This window comes from Rattus norvegicus, chromosome 10, assembly GCF_036323735.1.
Source record: "Rattus norvegicus strain BN/NHsdMcwi chromosome 10, GRCr8, whole genome shotgun sequence".
Lineage (NCBI taxonomy): Eukaryota > Metazoa > Chordata > Mammalia > Rodentia > Muridae > Rattus > Rattus norvegicus.
The window spans coordinates 41,621,795-41,645,660 of NC_086028.1; the positions used below are offsets into that span (position 1 = coordinate 41,621,795).

A 23,866-nucleotide genomic window follows, 5' to 3' on the forward strand; every position below is an offset into this window, starting at 1 on the left:
GTGGCTTAGAAGCATGGATACAAGACTTCTCAACATGCTCAGAAAGGAACAACACAGGCTTCCCTTCTCAGTGGTTATAATCAAGCAGCAATGGCCATCTTGCTGAGAAGGCAGTGTCCCCAGCAGAACAACAAGTTGGGCCCTATTAAAATTCTTCCTGACTCATGAAGAGTTGAAGAAATTACTGGGTATTCTTCAAGTAGAAACAGCCTGGAAGCCATTCATATTCCAGATGATGTTCTCTAGGCTGTGTTTACCCTCACCTCCATGCCCTAGCAATGTTCATGCTGGCTGGTTGTTCTATGTTTTGTAATCAGACAGAAAAGGAGCCAGAAGGAAACTCTCTTTAAAATATAAGCTCCCAGTGGAAGCTTCACCAGAGGACTACACTTCCCAGAAACCTTAGGACCTGAGAGACAAGGTTGATCAGTGACAGTGGATTCAGACAGCACAGAAGGCAGGGATCATCCCTCTGACAAGTAGGAAAAATGAAATGAATTTGCACAGAACTATTCTGTCCTTCTTCCTTGAGATGTGTGCTTAGCTTGTACCCATCCCTTTCCACTAAGAGTCCCCTGAAAAGGACAACTGGATAGAAGACTCCAGAATGAAAATGCCATTGCTCTCAGCTGGTGTCTTTTTAATGACCCATCCCCTGTTTCTCCTTGTTCTGAGAAGCCACACAGAGATTAGCAGCATGGGTGGCCCTGGAAGGCTCGTCGGAGGGTCTCCAACCCTCAGATCTGCCTCCCAGTTTGTCAGCTGAGAGACAGGTCCTGGCTGCAGCTCTGCCATTGCCTGGCAGAGAAAAGAGTTCACTGCCCAGGCCATGGCTCCTCAGCTTCTTCCGTGTGCTTCAGAGTCTCTGCCAGTGCTACAAGGCCACCACAGTGTGGGGGTGGCCTCACTGGCTCTGTCTCTGCTTCAAGGCCACTTCAGGACTCCGAGCTGTTTGGGAAGGGACAGCTGTCATGGCAGGTGCCATAGGGGGTGGCAGAAGCTTTGGGGACTAATTACAGGGTCTGTTCCCCAATCACTTCCTTAGGGAGCCTGGCTTCGAGCCATTTTAAGAGACTGTAGGTGTTGCTTTTTTTCCCCCTTACCCTGTTTGAAAGCTGCCAAGGAGCTGTAATCATTCCCAGTGTATACCTGACCTTGATCTCCAGCTGCTCTTTAGTCACTTGTTCCAAATTTCAAAGTCTGGGCCCAGCCTACCTGCTTATGACCGTCCCAGGTTCTATGAATGCTTCCATTTCAGACCAACTTTCAAGACTTGATGTCTTGCCTGCTGGCTTAATAGTTTGTTTCTGGGCAGGAACTGCACGACCTACTGCTGTGCTGAGCTCACAGTGCTTGATGTGTGACTTTGGCTGAGTTACTTAACAAATCTGATTGCTCTACTCGAAGATGAAGCCCTGGAAATAAATGGTCCCTTAAGTCCCTTCCAATGTATTGTACACAGACAGAGTCTTCCTGAGCTGCTTGTAACAGCTGAGTTGATTCAGGCTTGTCATTGTGGAGGAGGTTATGTAGCCTGAGTAAGGCTTGGTCTTCCTCTGTATCATGGAGGTGAAGGCATCCTCCTGGCCTAGTAGGAGGACCTTCAGGGAATTACGGGATATCAGGTCCCTCCTCTTTCCTTTATGCTTTTTGACAATGAGGTGAGTCCTTTGCTGGAGCCCAGTGCCCCCTCTATGGCCTTCCAATTCTCCCTGCAAAAGTACTGAGCCAGGAGTCTATCCTGTCAGGCCCCGGGAGGGAGTTAGTGAACTCTATGTTCTGTTGTGCTCACAGGAAGCTGTCTGGCATAGGACACAATCCTGTTTTCCCAAAAGCCATGAAGACATTAAATATTGATTATTTAATCCTTAACATTCTACTGTATAATTATCCATGTCCTTTGACTTCCGGTTGTTCTGTAAGTGGACTCAGTCATAATCGAGATGACAGAGCAGCCCAAAAGAAATGAAATACCTGGCCCAATTTCATACGATTTTTAATGTAGCAGGATTTGGTGACACATGCCTATTTTGCCAACGTTTGAGAGGTTTGGGAAATTTGGAAATGATGAAATAATAATTTCGAACCTCAAGTTCATTTTTTATAAAAAAAACTTGGTTCCAGAAACAGTTTCTAAACGATGGAGCTCGTATGTGAGCTTCATGATTCTAACATTCAAACACAGCTCATCTTTGGTCCTTTGCCTTAGTCTCCTCTTTCATCAAGAACAAGTCAGGCATGCCACAGCCTATCAAATCAACTACTTGTGGCTGCACAATCTCCATCAGAAGCTTAGTTTTAGACTTTTGGTGCTTTGCCTTTTCTTTTTTTTTTTTTTTATATAGATTCAGTCTTTTATTCACAACATGTGATAATAGCAGTGTATTATTATTCATTTTTTTATTTTTTTATTAACTTGAGTATTTCTTATATACATTTCGAGTGTTATTCCCTTTCCCGGTTTCCGGGCAAACATCCCCCTCCCCCCTCTCCTTCCTTATGGGTGTTCCCCTCCCAACCCTCCCCCCATTGCTGCCCTCCCCCCACCAGTCTAGTTCACTGGGGGTTCAGTCTTAGCAGGACCCAGGGCTTCCCCTTCCACTGGTGCTCTTACTAGGATATTCATTGCTACCTATGAGGTCAGAGTCCAGGGTCAGTCCATGTATAGTCTTTAGTTAGTGGCTTAGTCCCTGGAAGCTTTTGCTTGGCATTGTTGTACATATGGGGTCTCGAGCCCCTTCAAGCTCTTCCAGTTCTTTCTCTGATTCCTTCAACGGGGGTTCTAATCTCAGTTCAGTGGTTTGCTGCTGGTATTCGCCTCTGTATTTGCTGTATTCTTTGCCTTTTCTTTTAAGTCGGAAGGACTATTTTGTGCTCAAACATAGACTCTTCTTTGTGAGAACATAATGAGCTCAGGACAGAGAATACGAGCAGAATGCATATACTATCATTATCACACATAGACATACCCATGCTGGTACACACATGCACATTTGGCATATGCACACATATGAACACACATACACACTCAGGTACACAATACACATAGGCACACATATGCAAATATACAAATACATACCACATGCACACACACAGGCACATAAATGCACATAGACACATGCCATATAGACACACATGTACATACATACATGCACATACATATACGTGCAGATATATGCACATAGGTACAAACCTGCATATATCAAGACATGTACACACATATACTCATACACCCACATTTATACAGATACACATATACATACACCTGTATGCACATGTACACAATGCACACCTGCACATAGTACATACATATATACACATACACATATATACATATATATGCCCATACATACATACATATATACATACACATTCACAAACATGTCTCTACACACCCACATCTCCATGTGCACACATGAACACACATGCAAACACATCAAACACATGTGCACACACTTGTACATGCATATACACATATACTAAACACACAGGCACAGTCCACTTTCCTTCCTCGTTTTGTTGCTACCCTTAAGCTTACTAACTCAGTAACTACAACAGTTTCCATTGCTACTGAAAGCCATAAAGAATAGCCGAAAAAAAAAACCTAAGTATTTGAAATGTCAGTGGAACTACTGCTTCTTCAAAGAGCAATCAGTGGGTGATGTGGAAGAGAGACAGATGCGTAACTCCCACAGTGCAGACGGGTATTGATTAATGCATTCCTATCCCTGCAGATGAAGCCGGGAGTGGGACAAGGAGGCTGCACTGTTGGATTATGGTCCCAGGGCTCTTCATTTGGTGGATCTGGAATTACTTAGAGCTCATTTCTAATATCCTACTATCCTAGAGCCAATTTCTCAGAGTTAGATTAAGCAACCATGACCCCCAAAAAAAAAAAAAAAAAAAACAATGTTCTTTGTAATACTGACCTTGTTTCCACTAGGATTGGGGTCAGCAGTCATTATATTAGCAACTTTACACATCGCTGAAACAAAATACCTCACCGAGCCAACCTAAGGAGGGAAGGGTTTATTCGGGCTTCCAGTTCAAGGCTTCAGTCCATCATAGCAGAGAAAACATGGTGGCAGGAGCCTCAGGCAACTGGTCATACTATGTCCACAGTCAGCAAAGAGAGAGAAAGGAATGTGGGTGTTTATAATACTGTTTACTTTTATCTAGTTCAGGAACCCCATCCCCAGGAATATCACCGCTCACAGTAGATTTGACTGCATCTGATAGCTGTATTATAAGTTAAAGTTTTAATTCTGAGGGCATGGCTATTTGTGTTTTCATTTGTTAAATTTTTCTCTATGTGGGTGGTATCTATTGATGAGAAATACAATCCCTCGCTATGTGTTCTCCACAGCCTCCTTAGCAACATGCCTTTTTAGTTTTAGTCCTTATTTTCAATTTCAGGAAGTAAGTTGTGTCCCTTTCATTTCCTGACTCCAGGAGGAGTCAGGCAAGACTTGTGTCCATGGATATCAGCCTTTGGTATTCAAGCCTCTATTTTAGCTTGGTTTAGTTTGGGGTGATCCATTTTATTCCTTGGCAATCACTCGGGGACTCATTTACTTTCAAACAATTATTGAACGCCCATCCCCTGTCTGTTTTCCTGCCAGGTACTGGGATTATATTGTTGAACAAACCAGTTTCAATTTGGGCTCCTCGGAATTTACAGCCCAGTGAAGATACACCCCCCCCCAACAAATAACCAGGGAAGAAAAAACAGCCATTGATTCTGCAGCCCATAACAAGGGGGCCTTCTGTAATCTGAATGTAGGAGGAAGATTTCCCTGAAGAAGAAACTGAGATAGAAAAGATAATAGAAAGAATTGAGATGAAGAGAGGGGGCTGGTAACACATGTACCGCAGCAGTGATAAGAGAAATGGCATCGGTGGGTCTCACGGAGTTTTACAGTGCATTTTTCTTGATGACTATCTCAGAACTCTCCGTATTGAGGGTATTCATCTTCAATGTCATCCCTCCTCTGATTGTAGATACTCAAAAGCACAGTCTTTTGCTTTTGTGCAAATTACAATGAATTGTTCTTTGCTTCTTCTTTAGTGGCCTCTAACTGGTTTTTATTTATGGTACAATGCCTGCGGGACCACAGCTCACACCTTGGCCTGACACCCACTCTGCTTTTATATTTTCGGTGTGTATAGAGTGGGTGTGTTCATTTGTTGAGTGTGTTTGAGTCAGTGTTCTGCCATCTTCGTGTGTGTGTGTGTGTGTGTGTGTGTGTGTGTGTGCTTGAATGTACATGCAGGCCAGAAGTATGAAGTGGAAACTTAAGTGTCCTTTGGAAAGTCAGTTGTGTTGAATGGTGTTCTGTTGGGGCAAACACTTAAAGGACTGTTTTCCTGAGGCAGACACAGGTGAAAGGCTAAAGCAGATTTGCGAAGCAGACACAGGTGGAAGGATGTTCTTCATTAAGAACACTGCCTTACATCCCTTTGTTGAGCTCCATTTGTCCAGACTCCACAGAGAAAAACTGTACCAAAAAAACTTCTGGTGGTGTGCAGAAGTTTCTTGTCACTTCTGTAGACTTGGGTTGATTGGAAGAGTGATGTCGGTTAAGACAGATGCACTTGTTGAGGCCAGACCTGTGGAGGACATGTGATGCTTGGAGGGAGTATAAAAAGGACTCTCCACACAGTGACAGCGACAGAGGCTGAGCTTGGCTTGCTGGTACAGCTAGATGTGCAATGCTAGCAGGCCGCAAGTCTTCACTGATCTTTACTTTCCTGAGAGAGGCACAGCAGAGAACTTTTCTTGGTGTTCCTGTTGGACCCTCCTGTTGACTCAAGCTGAAGCCAAGGTCAGGGTGGTTCTGCTAGGTAGTACCACCATTGCTGATTCATGTTTGCTATCCCGATTATGCCGAACTGGACTGCTGATGTAGCCGTGAAGTGTTTGCAAGAAGATCAAGCTGTCGCTGCTGCCTGTGACCTGAACTGTTGATTTCCAGACAACACAGATGGGTGTTGCTCCAAAGAACCATTTCTAAACAGGTCCCCTTCCCCCATATCCTTTCTTTTCCACTTCCTCTGGTGGGTGGTGGGCTAGCAGGGAGGTTAAAGCATTTAAGAGCCATCATTAAAAATAGATTTTGAAAAAATTAAAGTTATAGAAGTCCAAGTCCATGTCATGTCATTTTTCAGGTATGGCTACCTTAATTTTTTTAAGCATTTAACATTTATTTATTTCTATGAGAAGCAGGTGCGTGCATGCCACAATATGCTGGTGGAGGGCAGAAGTTGCAAATGTCAGGTCTTTCCTTCCTCCACGTGGACTCTGGTCAAACTTGGACAGCAGGTTTTACAGCAGGCATCTGTACTTAGGTAAGACTTCTCACAGACAGCCCTGCTCTCATGTCTTAATATAATATGTCTCACTAGCCTTGAGCTGCCCATCAAGTCCCTAGGATCTTCCCGTCTCTGCTCCCCCTTGCTGGGTTTACAAACTCAGGCCACACCCAGCTTTTCTGTGTGGGTGGGTTCTTAAACTCAGATCCTCACATTTGCAGAGCAAGAATTTACTAACTGACCTTTGCCCCAGTCTTTTCTTTTTGGTCTCACTTCCTCCACAGTTTTCTCTTGCTACCCCTGCTATCAGTATCATTGTAAATCTGTTAGCTATTGCTGTGTAACAAAATAACCTGAATCTATATGATGTGAAAGAAATCAGGTATGATTATCCCATAGTCTATGGGTTTCCTGGATGGCTCTGTTCAGATCTGGGATGGGATGGAATGCTGGCCCACCCATGCATCTGAAACCAGTTGACACCAATGAGGTTACTCTAGCCTATGACCTAGACATGCTTAGTATGACTGACTTATTGTGGTACTGCATACGACTCCATAGATCTCCTTGACTAGTGTGGCCTGGTTCTGGGGAAGGAAACGTGATAGAAACATGAAGTTTTGGAAACATATGTTTGACATGGTCATGACAACATTGCTGTTAATTCCTATCTGTCAAAGCAAGTGTTAAGACCAGCGGTGCTCAAGGGGTGGGGGCACAGATCCAGTGTCTTCATAGGAGGAAGCATAAAGCCACACTCCATGAAATGGTGGGCAGTTGGCTCTGACTCGTCGTGCATCCACAGAAACTAACAAGTAGGACAGGACTCACTCCGTATTCCAGGTTAACCTTTACTGCACGGTCCTTCAGTTTTCACCTCCCTGGTGCTATGATGACAGGTGGGTGCCGCCACATCTGCTTCCTTATTCGTGTTCAAATATTGCTTTAAGGCCCACTTCAAACTCACTGACTTATTTTTACCCTGTGTTTCTCACTGTCTAAGAATTATTTAGCACTCATGCTGAACGCCTCGGCAAATGCTTTGTCCCTACCCATGGAATCTTGCTAATCAATTGACAAGGCAGGTATTGTGATTCCTCCAAGCTTGTAGTTAAAGAAATGTTTTTTTCTGAGTACAACTTTTAGTTTAATGTTTTTTTTAATTGTGTAGATGGGTGTCTGTCTGTCTGTCTGTGGGTATGTGCAAATCAGTGAAGGTGGGTGCCCATGGAAGCTAGTGGTGTCAAATCCCCTGGAGCTAGAGCTACTGACAGTTTGGGGCCATCCAATGTGGGTGCTGGAAACATAACTAGTATTCTCTAGAACAGCAAGTGATTTTTAGCAACGGAGGCATCTCTCTAGCCCTGAATGCAACTTTCCTTAAAGACTCTGAACTCAACTTTGAGTCTGATAGAGAAGTTTGTGCTTTAAATTCCTAAGCTCTTGCCTACATAAAAAGCTATTTATGGAAAACATTTAAGAAGTTATATTTAACCCAAATCACCACATTTTATCTTCTACTAAAGTGAATAACATTTTTGCTAGTTAGTGTAAACAGATGTATATAAATAGTAGCTATCTATTCTGGGAATCCCCAGCAGTGAATGCTATCTATTAATTACTTTGTACAAATTAGAACTAAAGCTACATGACTCAGTGTTTAATAAAAGTGTCCATCAGTTTCCTAACAGTATGGAGACCAGTGTACCTAACAGGGAGGAGATTAGCCTTCTATACCCTGAAACAAAATCAGAATGTCTGCAGCTGGTTGGTTGTCCCTGGTATTAGATGACAGAATTGTAGAATTAGGAACACAGAGAGTATAGAACACAAGTTTTATCTGTCACAAGCGAGTCAGAGAACCACAGAAGAGTGGTGATTGATACCAGGTCATTTGAGCAATAAATACTAAGTTCTAGACTACACACGTCTGTATCTTCCCTCAACTCATAACCTTCATTTCATTTGTTTGCTGTTCTAGGACACAATGGGACTCTCTCTCTCTCTCTCTCTCTCTCTCTCTCTCTCTCTCTCTCTCTCTCATTCATAAACATGCTGGCCTCGGTGCTCCTGGGAGCATTAAAACAGAATGTGCTTATTTACGTTCATATTTTTTGCACCATTTTCCTTCTTCTTTATGATCCTGGCTTCCGACCGTGTGGCAGAAACACATAAAAATTGGCATAAAAGTAGGAAAATGTGCCCCAGATGCTGTATTAGCTGTGAAATAAGTTAAAGTGCCTGCACACAGGGTCTGCTTTCCTATCTGTCAGCTCAATGCAACCCCTCCTCAAATCTTCTGTCTATAAAAAGGGGATGAGTGCAGGTAAACACACTGCCAGCTTGGCCCCCTGTGGCTCCACCACAAATCATGTCACCAACTCGGGAATCTCTTCCAAAGAGGAACAGACATGGCTGGGGCTCCTTTTCTGTCTGAGAAGCTATTGGGGTGAGGATTTAAGGTCATAGTGGAGCCAGGCCAGAGATAGATAGATAGATAGATAGATAGATAGATAGATAGATAGATAGATAGATAGATAGATAGATTGATTTAGGAGCCAGGCCAGAGATTAATTGATTGATTGGTTAGTTGATTGGTTGATTGATTGATTTACAACTTAAGTCAACATATGTTAAGGTCAAGTCTGATGCTTGCGATTCTCAAAGCCCATTTTGGACTCAGAAATTTAAAAGGGGGTACATGGTCATTTCCACACTCCTAAGTCTATCTCCTGGCCTCCTAGTGTCCTCCATCCTTGAGATTACAGGAGTTGTTAAGAAACCCTCAAGTCACTGAATCTCTAGCAATGAACATCCTCTCACTTCTCTTCTGTCCCAGGGATGAGGTCTGAGCTCCCAGGCTAAGGCTCCTACTGCTCTCAAAGTCACCATTCACCTGCTTCAGCATCAAGAGTACAGGGATGACAAGCATATATCACCAGTCAAGGCCCCCCTACCCTCAAGTTACTGTCACAATCTGCACAAAAGCTTACATGGCTGAAATGAACCACGTTTTTACCCTTACCCTAGCTCAGCTGCATGGTCCCAAAGCCTCTGTGTTCCTTTTATCATAGCAATGCTTTCCAGATTCTATAGCTGAAATGTTTTAATGATATAAATAGTTGGCGATTTGTGCCATATATGCATGCTGAGCATCAAGTGTTAGACATCAGGTTTGCCTAATGGTTATAGCAGCTATTTCCTATTTTAATTACTGGTTTTATAAGTATTGTCTCTATGGATGACTCTGACACGCTCAAACCAAACAGTTCAACAAGAGTAAGACTAAAGCTACTTCACTGGGTAATGCTAAATGTCATATTAGATTTTAAACATTTGTTTTTTAAATATGTGTGTGTGTGTGTGTGTGTGTGTGTGTGTGTACAAGGGTGCAGTGTTAACAGTGTCCAGAAGGAGACATAGAGTCAGAGTGAGAGGTACAGAAAGTTATAGTCATTTAACCTGGATGCTGAGAACTGATCCTGGATCTTCTGAAGAGCACAGTGCTCTTTTTCTTTTAAATTTATTATATATTCCTTTACATACATTTCAGAGATTATTCCCCTTCCCGGTTTTCTGTCCATAAACCCCCATTCCCTCCCCTCCCCCTCCCCCATATGGGTATTCCCCCTATACATCCCCCTTATTGCCCTCCCCTATATTCCCCTGCACTGGGGGGTCCAACCTTGGCAAGACCAAGGGCTTCCCCTTCCACTGGTGCCCCAACAAGGCTATTCTCTGCTACCTGTGCAGTTGGAGCCCTGGGTCAGTCCATGTATAGTCTTTCAGTAGTGGTTTAGTCCCTGGAAGCTCTGGTTAGTTGGCATTGTTGATTTGATGGGGTTGCAAGCTCCTTCAACTCTTTCAATCCTTCCTCTAATTCCCCCTAAGGGGGTCCTATTCTCAGTTTGATGATTTGCTGCTAGCATTGACCTCTGTATTGGACGTGCTCTAGATGCATCTCTCAGGAGAGATCTATATCTAGTCCCTTTCCGCCTGCATTTTTTAGCTCCATCAATCTTATCTAGTTTTGGTGCCTGTATATATATATACAGACCACATGTGTGTCAGGCTCTGAATGGCCATTCCTTGAGTCACACTGCTCTAAACTTTGCTTCAATATCCCCTCCTATGAATATTTCCCCCTTTTAAGAAGGAGTAAGAGCATCTGCATTTTGGTTATCCTTCTTCTTGAGCTTTCTGTGATCTGTAGATTGCATCTTGAGTAATTTGAGCTTTTTGGCTTATATCCACTTATCAGTGAGTGCATACCAAGTGTGTTTTTCTGTGATTGAGAAACCTCACTCAGGATGATATTTACTACTTCATTCCATTTGCCTATGAATTTCATGAAGTCATCATTTTTGATAGCTGAGTAGTACTCCATTGTGTAGATGTACCACATTCTTTTAATCCATTCCTCTGTTGAAGAGCATCTGGGTTCTTTCCAGCTTCTAGCTATTATAAATAAGGCTTCTATGAACATAGTGGAGCATGTGTCTTTGTTGTATGTTGGAGCATATTTTGGTTATATGCCCAAGAAAGGTATAGCTGGGTCCTAAGGTAGTGCAATGTCCAATTTTCTGAGGAACCTCCAGACTGATTCCAGAGTGGTTGTACCAGTTTGCAATGCCACCAACAACAGAGGAGTGTTCCTTTTTCTCCACATCCTCACCAGCATCTGCTGTCACCTGAGATATTTTATCTTAGCCATTCTGACTGGTGTGAGGTGGAATCTCAGGGTTGTTTTGATTTGCATTTCCTTGATGACTAAGGATGTTGAACATTTCTTTAGGTGCTTTTTGGCCATTCAATAATCCTCACCTGAGACTGTTTTGTTTAGCTCTGTACCCCATTTTTAATAGGGTGATTTGGCTCTCTAAAGTTTAACTTCTTGAGTTCTTTGTATATTTTGGATATTAGCCCTCTATCAGATGTAGGATTGGTAAAGATCTTTTCCCAATCTGTTGGTTGCCGTTTTGTCCTAATGACAGTTTCTTTTGCTTTACAAAAGCTTTGCAGTTTTATGAGGTCCCATTTGTCGATTCTTGATTTTAGAGCATAAGCCATTGGTGTTCTGTTCAGGAAATTTTCTCCAGTGCCCATGTGTTTGAGACTCTTCCCCACTTTTTCTTCTATTAGTTTGAGTGCATCTAGTTTGATGTGGAGGTCCTTGATCCACTTGGACTTAAGCTTTGTACATGGTGATAAGAATGGATTGATTTGCATTCTTCTACATGCTGACCTCCAGTTGAACCAGCACCATTTGTTGAAAATGCTATCTTTCTTCCATTGGATGGTTTTAGCTCCTTTGTCAAAGATTAAGTGGCTATAGGTGTGTGGGTTCATTTCTGGGTCTTCAATTCTGTTCCACTGATCTACCTGCCTGTCTCTGTACCAATACCATACAGTTTTTATGACTATTGCTCTATAATACTGCTTGAAGTCAGGGATGGTGATTCCCCCAGAAGTTCTTTTATTGTTGAGTATAGTTTTCACTATCCTGTGTTTTTTTATTATTCCAAATGAATTTGCAAATTGCTCTTTCTATCTCTATAAAGAATTGAGAGGAATTTTGATGGGGATTGCATTGAATTTGTAGATTGCTTTTGGCAAAATGGCCATCTTTACTATATTAATCCTGCCAATCCATGAGCATGGAAGATCTTTCCATCTTATGAGATCTTCCTCAATTTCTTTCTTCAGAGATTTGAAGTTCTTGTCATACAGATCTTCCACTTGCTTGGTTAAAGTCACACAAAATATTTTATGTTATTTAGGACTATTGTGAAAGGTGTCATTTCCTTAATTTCTTTCTCAACCTGTTTATCCTTTGAGTAGAGGAAGGCTACTGATTTGTTTGAGTTAATTTTATAGCCCATCACTTTGCTGAAGTTGTTTATCAGGTTAAGTAGTTCTCTGGAGGAACTTTTGGGGTCATTTAAGTACACTATCATATCATCTGCAAATAGTGATATTTTGATATCTTCCCTTCCAATTTGTATCCCTTTGACCTCCTTTTGCTGTCTGATTGCTCTGGCTAGGACTTTGAGTACTATATTGAATAAATAGGGAGAGAGTAGGCAGCCTTGTCTAGTTCCTGATTTTAGTGGGATTGCTTCAAGTTTCTCTCCATTTAGTTTGATGTTAGCTACTGGTTTGCTGTATATTGCTTTTACTGTGTTTAGATATGGGCCTTGAATTCCTGATCTTTCCAGGACTTTTTTCATGAAGGGGTGTTGAATTTTGTCAAATGCTTTCTCAGCATCTAATGAAATGACCATGTTGTTCTTATCTTTGAGTTTGTTTATATAGTGGATTACATTGATGGTTTTCATATATTAAACTATCCCTGTATCCCTGGGATGAAGCCTACTTGATCATGATGGATGATCGTTTTGATGTGTTCTTGGATTCGGTTTGCAAGAATTTTATTGAGTATTTTTGAATTGATACTCATAGCAGAAATTGGTCTGAAGTTCTCTTTCTTTGTTGGGTCTTTGTGTGGTTTTGGTATAAGAGTAATTGTGGCTTCATAGAAGGAATTTGGTAGTGCTCTGTCTATTTCAATTTTGTGGAATAGTTTAGACAGTATTGGTATGAGGTCTTCTATGATGGTCTGATAGAATTTTGCACTGAACCCATCCGGACTTGGGCTCTTTTTGGTAGGGAGACTTTTAATAACTGCTTCTATTTCTTTAGGAGTTATGGGTTTTTTAGATGATTTATTTACTCCTGATTTAACTATGGTACCTGGTATCTGTCTAGAAAATTGGCCATTTCCTCCCGATTTTCCAGTTTTGTTGAATGTAGGTTTTGTCGTAGGATCTGATGATTTTTCTTTAATTTCTTCAGATTCTGTTGTTATGTCTCCCTTTTCATTTCTGATTTTCTTAATTTGGATACTCTCTCTGTGACCTCTGGTTAGTCTGGCTAAGGGTTTATCTATCTTGTAGACTTTCTCAAAGCGCCAGCTCCTGCTTTTGTTGATTCTTTGTATAGTCCTTTTCATTTCTACTTGGTTGAGTTTGATTATTTCCTGCCTTCTACTCCTCTTGGGTGTATTTGCTTCTTTTTGTTCTAGAGCTTTAAGGTGTGCTGTCAAGTTGCTGACATATGCTCTCTCCAGTTTCTTTTTTCAGGCACTCAGAGCTATGAGTTTTCCTCTTAGTACCGCTTTCATTGTGTCCTATAAGTTTGGGAATGTTGTATCTTCATTTCCATTAAATTCTAAAAGTCTTTAATTTCTTTCTTTATTTCTTCCTTGACCAAGTTGTCGTTGAGTAGAACATTTTTCAATATCCATGTATATGTGGGTTTTCTGTCATTATTGTTGTTATTGAAGACAAGTCTTAGTGCATGGTGATCTGATAGGATTCATGGAATTATTTCTATCTTCCTGTATATGTTGAGGCCTGTTTTGTGATTGATTACATGGTCAATTTTGGAGAAAGTTCCATGAGGTGCTGAGAAGAAGGTATATCCTTTTGTTTTAGGATGGAATGTTCTGTAAATATCTGTTAAATCCAATTGGTTCATAACTTCTGTTAGTCTATGTCTCTGTTTCATTTCTGTTTCCATGATCTGTCCAGTGATGAGAGTGGGGAGTTGAAATCTCCTACTATTATTGTGTGAGGTGCAATGTGTGCTTTGAGCTTTAGTAAGGTTTCTTTTATGAATGTAGGTGCCCTTGTATTTGGAGCATAGGTTTGTAGGATTGAGAGTTCATCTTGGTGGATTTTTCCTTTGATGAATATGAAGTGTCCTTCCTTATCTTTCTTAACACTCTTTTTTGAAAGTCGATTTTATTTGATATTAGAATGGCAACTCCAGCTTTTTTCTTCCAGCCATTGCTTGGAAAATTATTTTCCAGCCATTTGCTCTGAGGTAGTCTCTGTCTTTGTCTCTGAGGTGTGTTTCCTGTATGCAGCAAAATACTGGGTCCTCTTTATGTATCCAGTCTGTTAGTCTATGTCTTTTTATTGGGGAATTGAGTCCTTTGATGTTGAGAAATATTAAGGAATAGTGATTGTTGCTTCCTGTTATTTTCGTTGTTAGAGGTGGAATTATGTTTGTTTGTCTCTCTTTTTGTTTCATTGCAAGGAAACTATATTCTTGCTTCCTGTATGGTGTAGTTTCTCTCCTTGTGTTCAAGTTTTCCATCTATTATCCTTTGTAGGGATGGATTTGTAGAAGGATATTGCATAAATTTGGTTTTGTCATGGAATATCTTGGTTTCTCCATCTATGTTAATTGAAAGTTTTGCTGAATACAGTAACTTGGGCTGGCATTTGTGTTCTCTTAAGGTCTGTATGACATCTGTCCAGGATCTTCTGGCTTTCATAGTCTCTGGTGAGAAGTCTGGTGTAATTCTTATAGGTCTGCCTTTATATGTCACTTGACCCTTTTCCCTTACTGCTTTTAATATTCTTTCTTGTTTTGTGCATTTGGTGTTTTAACTGTTGTGTGATGGGAGGAATTTCTTTTCTGGTCCAATCTATTTGGAGTTCTGTAGGCTTCTTGTATGTTTATGGGCATCTCTTTCTTTAGGTTAGGGAAGTTTTCTTCTAAAATTTTGTTGAATATATTTACTGGCCCCTTAATTTGGGAGTCTTCACTTTCTTCTATACCTATTATCCTTAGGTTTGATCTACTCATTTTGTCCTGGATTTCCTGTATGTTATGGACTATTTGCTTTTTGCATTTTACTTTATCTTTGACAGTTGTGTCGATGTTTTCTATGGTATCTTCTGCCCCTGAGATTCTCTCTTCTATCTCTTGTATTCTGTTGGTGATGCTTGTATCTACGGCTCCTCGTCTCTTTCCTTTGGTTTTCTACATCCACGGTTGTCTCCCTTTGGGCTTTCTTTATTGCTTCTATTTCTATTTTCAATTCCTCCACCTGTTTGGTTGTGTTTTCCTGTAATTCTTTCAGGGAGTTTTGTGTTTCCTCTCTAAGGGCTTCTACTTGTTTACTTGTGTTTTCCTGCATTTCTCTAAAGGAGTTCTTTTTTTTCTTTTCTTTTTTTCGGAGCTGGGTACCAAACCCAGGACCTTGTGCTTGCTAGGCAAACGCTCTACCACTGAGCTAAATCCCCAACCCTTCAAAAGGAGTTCTTTATTTCTTACTTAAAGTCCTCCATCATTACCAAAAATGTGATTTCAAATCCAAATCTTACTTTTCTGGTGTGTTTGGATATCCAGTATTTTCTTTGGTGGGAGTACTGGGCTCTGATGATGCCAAGCAGTCTTGGTTTCTGTTGATTAGGTTCCTGCACTTGCCTCTAGCCATTGGTTTGTCTCTGGTGTTTGTTTGTCTTGCTGTTTCTGGGAGTGACTTGGCCCTGCTGTAGGCCTCTGTGTCAGCACTGCTGTAGAACTGTTTTCCTGTTTTCTTTCAGCCTTTCCTGAGAACAGGTGCTCTGCTCTCAGCTGTGGCAGCGCTCCTGGAGACTGTCTTCCAGCTCTGGGCATGAGCAGGAATCAAAGGGTCCTGCCCCTGATTGCTCGTGTAGGTTCTTGCACCCAGAGGGCACAGTTGACATTATGTGTTTCCCTCTTGTGTCTGGACTGTGGGCAGAGGGTATTCTCCTCTGTCTTCTCAGGAGTATCCACACTTCTGATGTTCCAGCTCTCTCCCCAATGGGATTTGGGTGCAGGAAGCTGTTTGGCCGGATCAGCTCAGTCCTGGGCACAGACCAGAACCGTGGGTACCAGCAGCTGTCTGTTCCTATATCCCTCTGTCCAGAGGCACTGTGCAGTTGCCTTGGACCAGGGATGTGGGCTGAGGTATGCAGACGTGGCAGTCTGTCTTGCAGCCTCGGGTGTTTGCACTCCTAGGTGGTCAGCTCTCTTCCCCACCAGCGCAGTGCTCTTAACTGCTAATCCATTCCTTCAGCCTTAGGATTGTATGATGATTCCTGTGGGTTCTTGGTAGGGAATGAATCCTACAGCGAGTCTTTAGATCCTAGCACCACTCTGTAGACACTCACTTGCGTGAAAAGCTAAGGTGTCCGTTCTGACCCCTATGAGCTGGGTGTTTATATAGGATCTATTTAATTTCCCCATAAGGAATCTACGAAAGCAGCAAAGTTATTTCTAGGGAACCATAGAAAGTCATGCAAAAGACACAGACACTTCTGCTATTCAATCCTATCTTTCCAGAATACTGCAGAATAGGTGGATAATGAGTAAGGAAATTAAAGACCAGGGATATGAGGTGACTGCTTTTGATCCTCTAGACAAGCAAAAAAACAAATCTAAACCCTGAGTCTCACAGCTATGATGATCATCACTGTGAATACAAGTACATTTGGAATCACCAAGGAGACACACACCTCTGGGTATGATTCTGACGGTGTCCCCAGAAAGGTATAACTGAGGAAGGAACTCACATTGAATCTGGGCTGCATCATCTCATGGCCTGGGCCTTCAAAAGAAAGCCAGTTGAGTGCCTGTAATCATCTCTCTTTGCTTCCTGACTGTGGTCACAGTGCAATAGGCCACTTCATACTCCCATCTCCATGCCTTCCCCTCCATGATGGGCTTTACCTAACACAATGCCTCATGGCCAATATCCTTCTTCATTGTTGCTCTGCCAGGTTTCACCGTGATCAAAGGACATTCTCATGATGGTTATCTGCAAACTAAGAATGGCTTCAATTTCACAGACCTCAAAGCTACAACAAATCCTAGCTCTATAGTTATACAAAAAGCAGAGGAGTCAGGAGGTGAACGGTTAAAAAAAAATATCAACAATTGTCAGCTGCCTCTCAGTGCCAAGCAAACCTCATACACATCCTTTTTGGCTGATTTCCTTAGAGTGCCTAGAATCCAGATTCCTTCTTACATGATAACACCTTTAATTAAGGATCAATTAAGTCTGAGACTAAGCAGATAAGATAATTTGAAGTGAAGCTTTTAGTAATCGTTGCTACTACTGAGCATGAATTTAAAGAGCCAGTTACTTGGATAATGGGTAGCACCCAGTGGTGTTCCCATTTGACATTTCTCACACATTTTACTCTGTTGCAAAGGTCTGAGTGCTTGCTCTATGCTGGGCCCAATCCTATCTCTAGGTACAGGGGCCACGGAAGTAGATAAACAGAAAATCTCCTTGTTATTGATTGATTGATTTGGACTGTAGACCATCATTCCTTCTCTACACTTAGGACTTGGGCTACTTAGGTTAACTTTACATATAAGCAATGTACTTTGGATAAGGTTTCCTAAAACCCAAGTGTTGAAGGCTTGGTCCCCACACGCATTACAAGGTAATGAAGCCTTTAGGAGGTGGAGCCATGGGAAGGATACATTCTGTGATACTGTGGGATATTCTTCCCTCCTTGTTTGCTTTTGCTTTGCAGTCACCCAGAAAAGGACACCCTACCACGCACTGAGATCTCTGGCTGTGAGCCAAAATTAGTATTTGCTCCTCATGAGTTGTTTAACTATTTTGTTACAATAATGGAATGCTGACTGATACAGTGTGCTGTTCATGTGATCAGTAAATATTAAAAGCTTAGTAGGAGTTAAGGAGATGGCAAAGTGGGCAAAATCAGTTGCTATGCAAACCTAGCAACCTGAGTTCAGACCCCCAGAATCCTCATAAAAGTTGAGCTCAATACCATGAGTGTCTGTAATTCCAGTGTATCCTGACAGGGAGATAAGCTAATACCTAAAATCTGTCTAACCACCCCTCCCCTAATGCAGAGACAAATATACTCCCTACACATAGAAATAAGTGAAGACCCCATTGCACGCATGCACACACACACACACACACACACACACACACACACACACGCATCCCACCACCACCACCACCAACAACAACAACATGAAAATAGTAGTATTTATAATGTCAGCTTATATTTGAATGTCAGCCTGGCTAGCTACCCACATTACAAGACTATCGTGTTAAATAGAGTCTAATATGGGATGTTTGGTTTTATTCTTATCCCTAACCCTAGCCTAGCAAGTGACATCATGTTCATCCCAAGAGAAGATGACTCTGCCTGTCTCAAAGACACACTTTTATCCTATATAAACTGACTCACATAAATGTTCTCTCAGCCGCCCCAGCTTTCTTCCACAGTGATTGAATGAATACCAATCCTGAAATCTGAGCTGAAAGCACCCATCAAAGTCATTTTACAAACTGGAAAATCTGTGCTCGAGAAATGGAAAAAGAATTGCCTGGCTGGACATAGTGGGTTAAGAGAATGAAAACTAGAATTATGGTTTCCTTGTCCCTTATAAATCTTTCCTACAGACACAGCCCACTCCACCTGAGAAATAGGCAGGGGTGAATAGAAGCCTGTCATGGTTAATCTTAATTCTCAAAAAAAAAGATGAGATCTTAGAGTAACCTGGGGAAGGCCTTTAGACAGTTGTCATGGTTTGGATACGGTTGGCCCAGAGAGAGGCACTATTTGGAGGTGTAGCCTTGTTGGAATAGGTGTGACACTATGAGTATGGGCTTTAAGACCTTTATTCTAAGTGCCTGAAAGTCAGTCTTCTACTAGTAGCCTTCAGATGAAGATGTAGAACTCTCAGCTCTGCCTGGATCATGTCTGCCTAGATGCTGCCATGCTTCCTGTTGATATCAGATCGAACCTCTGAAACTGTAAGCCAGCCCCAATTAAACATTGTTCTTATAAGAGTTGCCTTAGTCATGGTGTCTGTTCCCAACAGTAAAACCCTAACAAAGACAACAGGCACGTGGGTGACTGCCTTGATTGCATTAATTGAGATGAGACCACCTGCCCAATGTTAGCAGCACCATTCCCGTTCTATGATCCTGGGCATGAGAAGGGAGCCCATGAGCATGTATTTATCACTCTCTGCTTCCTGACCAGAGTTGATGTGACCAGTGTGGTCAGTTGCTTCAAGCTCCTGCCTATTTTATTTCAATACCATGATGGACTGTACCCTTGAACTGTGAACCATAGAGAACCCTCCCACACTTAAGTGACTTTCATCAGAAGGTCATCAGTGTTTTATCACAGCAACAGTAAAAGGAACTAGGAAAAGGAAGATAGGGTTTTTATTTTATAAAGACAAGACTGAGAAGGAAAGTGAATTTCAACCCTGGAAAGCACCATGTGAGTCCAGGTAACTGATAACGTACTGCTGGGTAAAACCAGGGGACCATACACAATCCCATAAGATACTTTCAGAGAAGCCTTAACCTCAAAGTAGGAAGACTAAATGCATATAGAGAAGAGTGCTGTCTAGATTGACCCAACTCAGCCTGAACTCTTGGTTCTACCATCCAGACTTGCTCTCTCACCTCAGTCCATGAGGAAGGCCTTAGGACTCCTGGATTGGAGCAGAAGCCACACTGAGATCAGTTCTCAACTGTACGGAAACCAAGTCTTCAGGCATGTGAATAAAACAAGCTAGGACCTTCCGGACAAGCCCAGATCCCAACTGAACACTAGAAACTATATCTAACCATAGTCTACCCATCAATAAAGACAAGATGTAGTAAAATTCCATCTTAATGCCAGTTTTCTATGTTAGAAATAGAGGAGTTGGGTACTTTTCTAGCAATCAACATTTAACATACAGAAGACATACATGAATACATTTATCATGTGCCTAGCTAGAGATGTAACTCAGTAAGTAGAGAATTTGCCTAGCGTGTGCAAAGTCCTGGGTCCCATGCATGGCACCACATAAAACAGGTGATGGTGCATGTCAGAACCCAGCTGTTCTGGCTGGTTTGGTGTGTCAACTTGACAGGAGCTGGAGTTATCACAGAAAAGGAGCCTCAGTTGTGGAAATACTTCCATGAGACCCAGCTGTAAGGCATTTTCTTAACTAGTGGTCAAGGTGGGAGGACCCAGCCCATTGTGGGTGGTGCCATCCCTGGGCTGGTGGTCTTGGGTTCTATAAGAAAGCAAGCTGAGCAAGCCAGGGGAAGCAAGCCAGTAAGTAACATCCCTCCATGGCCTCTGCATCAGCTCCTGCTTCCTGCCCTGCTTGAGTTCCAGTCCTGACTTCCTTTAGTGATGAACAGCAATGCGGAGGTAAGTTAAATAAACCCTTTCCTCCCCATGCTTCTTAGTCATGATGTTTGTGCAGGAATAGAACCCTGACTAAGACACCAGCAGAGAGAAGGTCAGGGTTATCCTCAACTACATGATGGGTTCAAGTCCAGCATAGGCAACATGAGGCTTTACTGAGAAGAGACAGTGAGGAGGGAGCAAGAGAGAAAGACAAAGGAGGGAGAAAAATGAAGGAGTGATAACGAAGTGAAAAGAAAAATGGAGAAAAAGAGAGGAGTGGGCAGGCAGGGAGAGAAGGCAAGGAAACTCATCTGATGATAAACATCCATTCTTCATGACTTTATAAAGATTGTCTATTGTAGAATAATTTCCTCAAAGTTAAAACATTTCTTCCAAGAGGAGAGGGATAGTGGAGAGACTCAGAATGAAGTAAACAAATGTCACATGTCTAGGAAAGCTGAAACCTCATAGGTTCTCCAAGGCCCCTTCCCATCTGCATTGAAGCTGTTAACAACTGTTGGGATAGGAGACTCCCAACTGCCAGGCTACAGAGTGGAGATTCTCAGACCTGTGGGGCTGCCTGCAAACTGTGAGAGAGCACCAGGATTATAGCTGTCATGAGTTCTCTGCCCTCCACTACCAACAGCATGTTAGGGTGGATTTTCAGTGATGCAGCCACCGCTGAGCCATCCTTGCTCCTATAAATGACCCCTCCTCCACACTCCTGTTAGCAACCCCAATAAGAACTCAGTGGTTCACCAAGTTAGACTTTGGTGCAACTGTTACTTTGCTCTATTATGAGTTCCCTCTGTGGGATGAGTAAACACGGGGGGAGGGTGTGACTGTGAGTGGATGAGTGTGTGTGTGTGTGTGTGTGTGTGTGTGTGTTCTGCATCTCCCAAAGAAGTCTCTCATAATAGCAATGTTTTACCACTCTCCCTGATTTACAAAGATGAAACGCAAACACAAAAACATTAAATAACTTCCCCCAAAGAGATCTCAGATCCAGGTATAAGAAAACTAGGATAGTAAAATCCGAGTTGTAACACAAAAATGAATAATAAACACATTTGATCTTTAAAAACAGAAAATCTAGGGCACATTTTCTCTGCAGATGATCCTGAGAAGCTGTAACTAGATGGCGGGCTGCTACAGTGGAGGAGACAGTCCTGTGGGAGTTGTTGCTGGATAAAGAGCACATCTGTCTTACTACAGCGGTGTGCGATTAAAAAGTGCCCCACACACTCCAGGAAAACAAACACAGCCGGGTGTAGTCCTGGGAGTTTCACCCCCTCCCTTTCTAGATTCTTTTGACCTTGACTCCCAAGCCAGGTTATGAGTCCGCTGAGGTATGTATATGTGCTCTCCAATTAAACCTGGATCTGAGTGGTGGTTCTGCCGTGTGTTTCTTATTCAATTCTGAATGTCATTTCATTTCTCTGGGTCTGTTAGAGAAATTAGAGTAAGGAGAATATTACTTATCTAATTAGGCCATGGTTAAATTAGATACACATAAAGAAAGTCCACTCTCAGGGGCACCTTCCTATAAATTATTATTAAATATGGAAACCTGAAATGAACAGAATGAGAATCCATGCTTTCACATCTTCTCCTTCTAGAGTTCATTCTCTCTCAAGAGATGGCTTGTGAATTCCGTGGGATGAATGGTTCTCACTCTGAGATGCTATTGGGTAAAGGGAAAGGAAGGCCTATGGTGACCACAGATGAAGGTTGTAACATACACTCCACTGATTACTAAAAGTGCAACTTTGGGAGTTCAAGGTGACTGAATCAGACTGACCATCACTTAGCTCCTCCTCAAAGATGGGTGGTAGCACGTGTTAAAAATGCATTTGATGCCAAGGCTGAACCCCCAGTGAACATGATTGTTGGGGGGAGGGCGGTAGTTGGGGGAGGATGGGGAGGGGAACACCCATATAGAAGGGGAGGGGAAGGGGTTAGAGGGATGCTGGGAAAGGGACTAACAATCGAAATATAAATAAGAAATACTCAAGTTAATAAAGATAAAAAAAAAAACTGCATTTGAGGTGAACATCCAAAGGAGAACCCTGGAGACGTGCAAGAGAGGCCTGCAATCATATATGATTCAGATCTTGAATGCTAGCATAGGAAGAGAGACCAGATTTGAGGCACCTACCACTTTGGCTCCATAATTGCTGTAAGGGCATGTGCCTCTACAGGGTAGAGGTGCAGGAGTATCTGAGTGAACTCTGTCAGAGTGTGTATGGCCATCCTAGCTGCTAAAAGCGTTCCCAGTTGTCTTAGGCCTTCCCACAAACTTAGCTAACCTAAGATGTTCCCCACCCCAAAATACACACTCGGGCAACTCGAGTATGTAACTAGGTGTACAATGCTAAGAAATAGTCTGTTGACTGAGTTCAATTACTTTAGGAGTCAGAAAACCATGAGTATTCCCATGTCAAAATCCTATAGGCATTCTACTATGCTGAATCAAAGGGAAGGTACCTTGTAAACTCAAGTTAGCCTACTGAAATGTTGGTAAACCAAGCCTACTGCCTGCCTTACATGGTAGAATACAGATGTTATAACCCAAAGAGACACGTAGAGAGGTCTCCTCAAGAACAAGAAGAGAAGGATGCTGGTCCTCAGAGATCAAGAGCATGGGTAGTCACACAGAAACTAACAGCAATACCAGGCTCAAAGGCCCACAGAGTTCCTGCTATCCCTCTCTACCATGGAATTGGGAGAGAGCACAGTTCTCGCTACTAGCAACACACAGGAGTATATTATGGATCCTTGAGCAACTAGGTCACAACAGCAGACACCCCAGCTCTAAGAATGCATGACCACTAAAGGGGACTAAGAAATACTACCCAATTCCATTTACAGTCCTACCAGGCATGTATTATACTCCTAGAGGCAGGGGAATGTAAATCTCCTCTTGCCCCAACTCTACACAACACAATGGAAAAAGAATAAATGAACCTCATTATTCCAGTTACAAGCCCACCTATGAACCCCTCAACCCCTGTTGCTGTCAAAATTGGATACTGCAGTTTCTGCCTGGACCACTACCAGTGCAGAGTCTGGGTTCACAGTGGTGACTGCTATTAAGTCCTTGCTACTCCTGGACTCCACACCCTTTGGTGTCTTATGTAGTAACAAATCTGAGGTTAACAGTGCCAGAGGAAACCATCATCACACAATTAAATTAGGCTACCACTCCCTGAATGACTAGAATGTCCCTACTCTTGGGTGGCCTCAAGACAGTGAATCCCTGTAGTTCTGATCATGTATGTACTATTTCCAAAGTTCTCAATCACAGGTGATTAAATTATAGGGATAATGTATCATACTATTTCCTTAGACCTCCCTCACATTGCTAAGAAACTGTCAATCGTGGGATCATTACCAATCTGAAGCAATGTCATTCACTAGAGATACTGGAAGCCATGGTAACAGGACATGGGATGTGTTTTCTCTAAGGGAGTGGATCTGAACACACTCCAAGACTGATTTGAAATCCTGGATTCAGCCCTAAATTGTAGAAAAGGAGT

At 42.3% G+C, this 23,866-nt stretch overlaps 1 long non-coding RNA gene across 4 annotated transcripts in view; it reads left to right on the forward strand.

Moving 5' to 3' along the window:
- Positions 1-5,067, forward strand: part of LOC102553349 (uncharacterized) — a 62,518-nt gene extending 57,451 nt beyond the window's left edge. For all 4 annotated transcript variants that reach the window (XR_010055354.1, XR_010055356.1, XR_010055353.1 and 1 more), the window contains one exon: positions 4,623-5,067. This is a non-coding gene — a long non-coding RNA (uncharacterized LOC102553349). The remainder of the gene's footprint in view (positions 1-4,622) is intronic.
- The last annotated feature ends 18,799 nt before the right edge of the window (positions 5,068-23,866 follow it).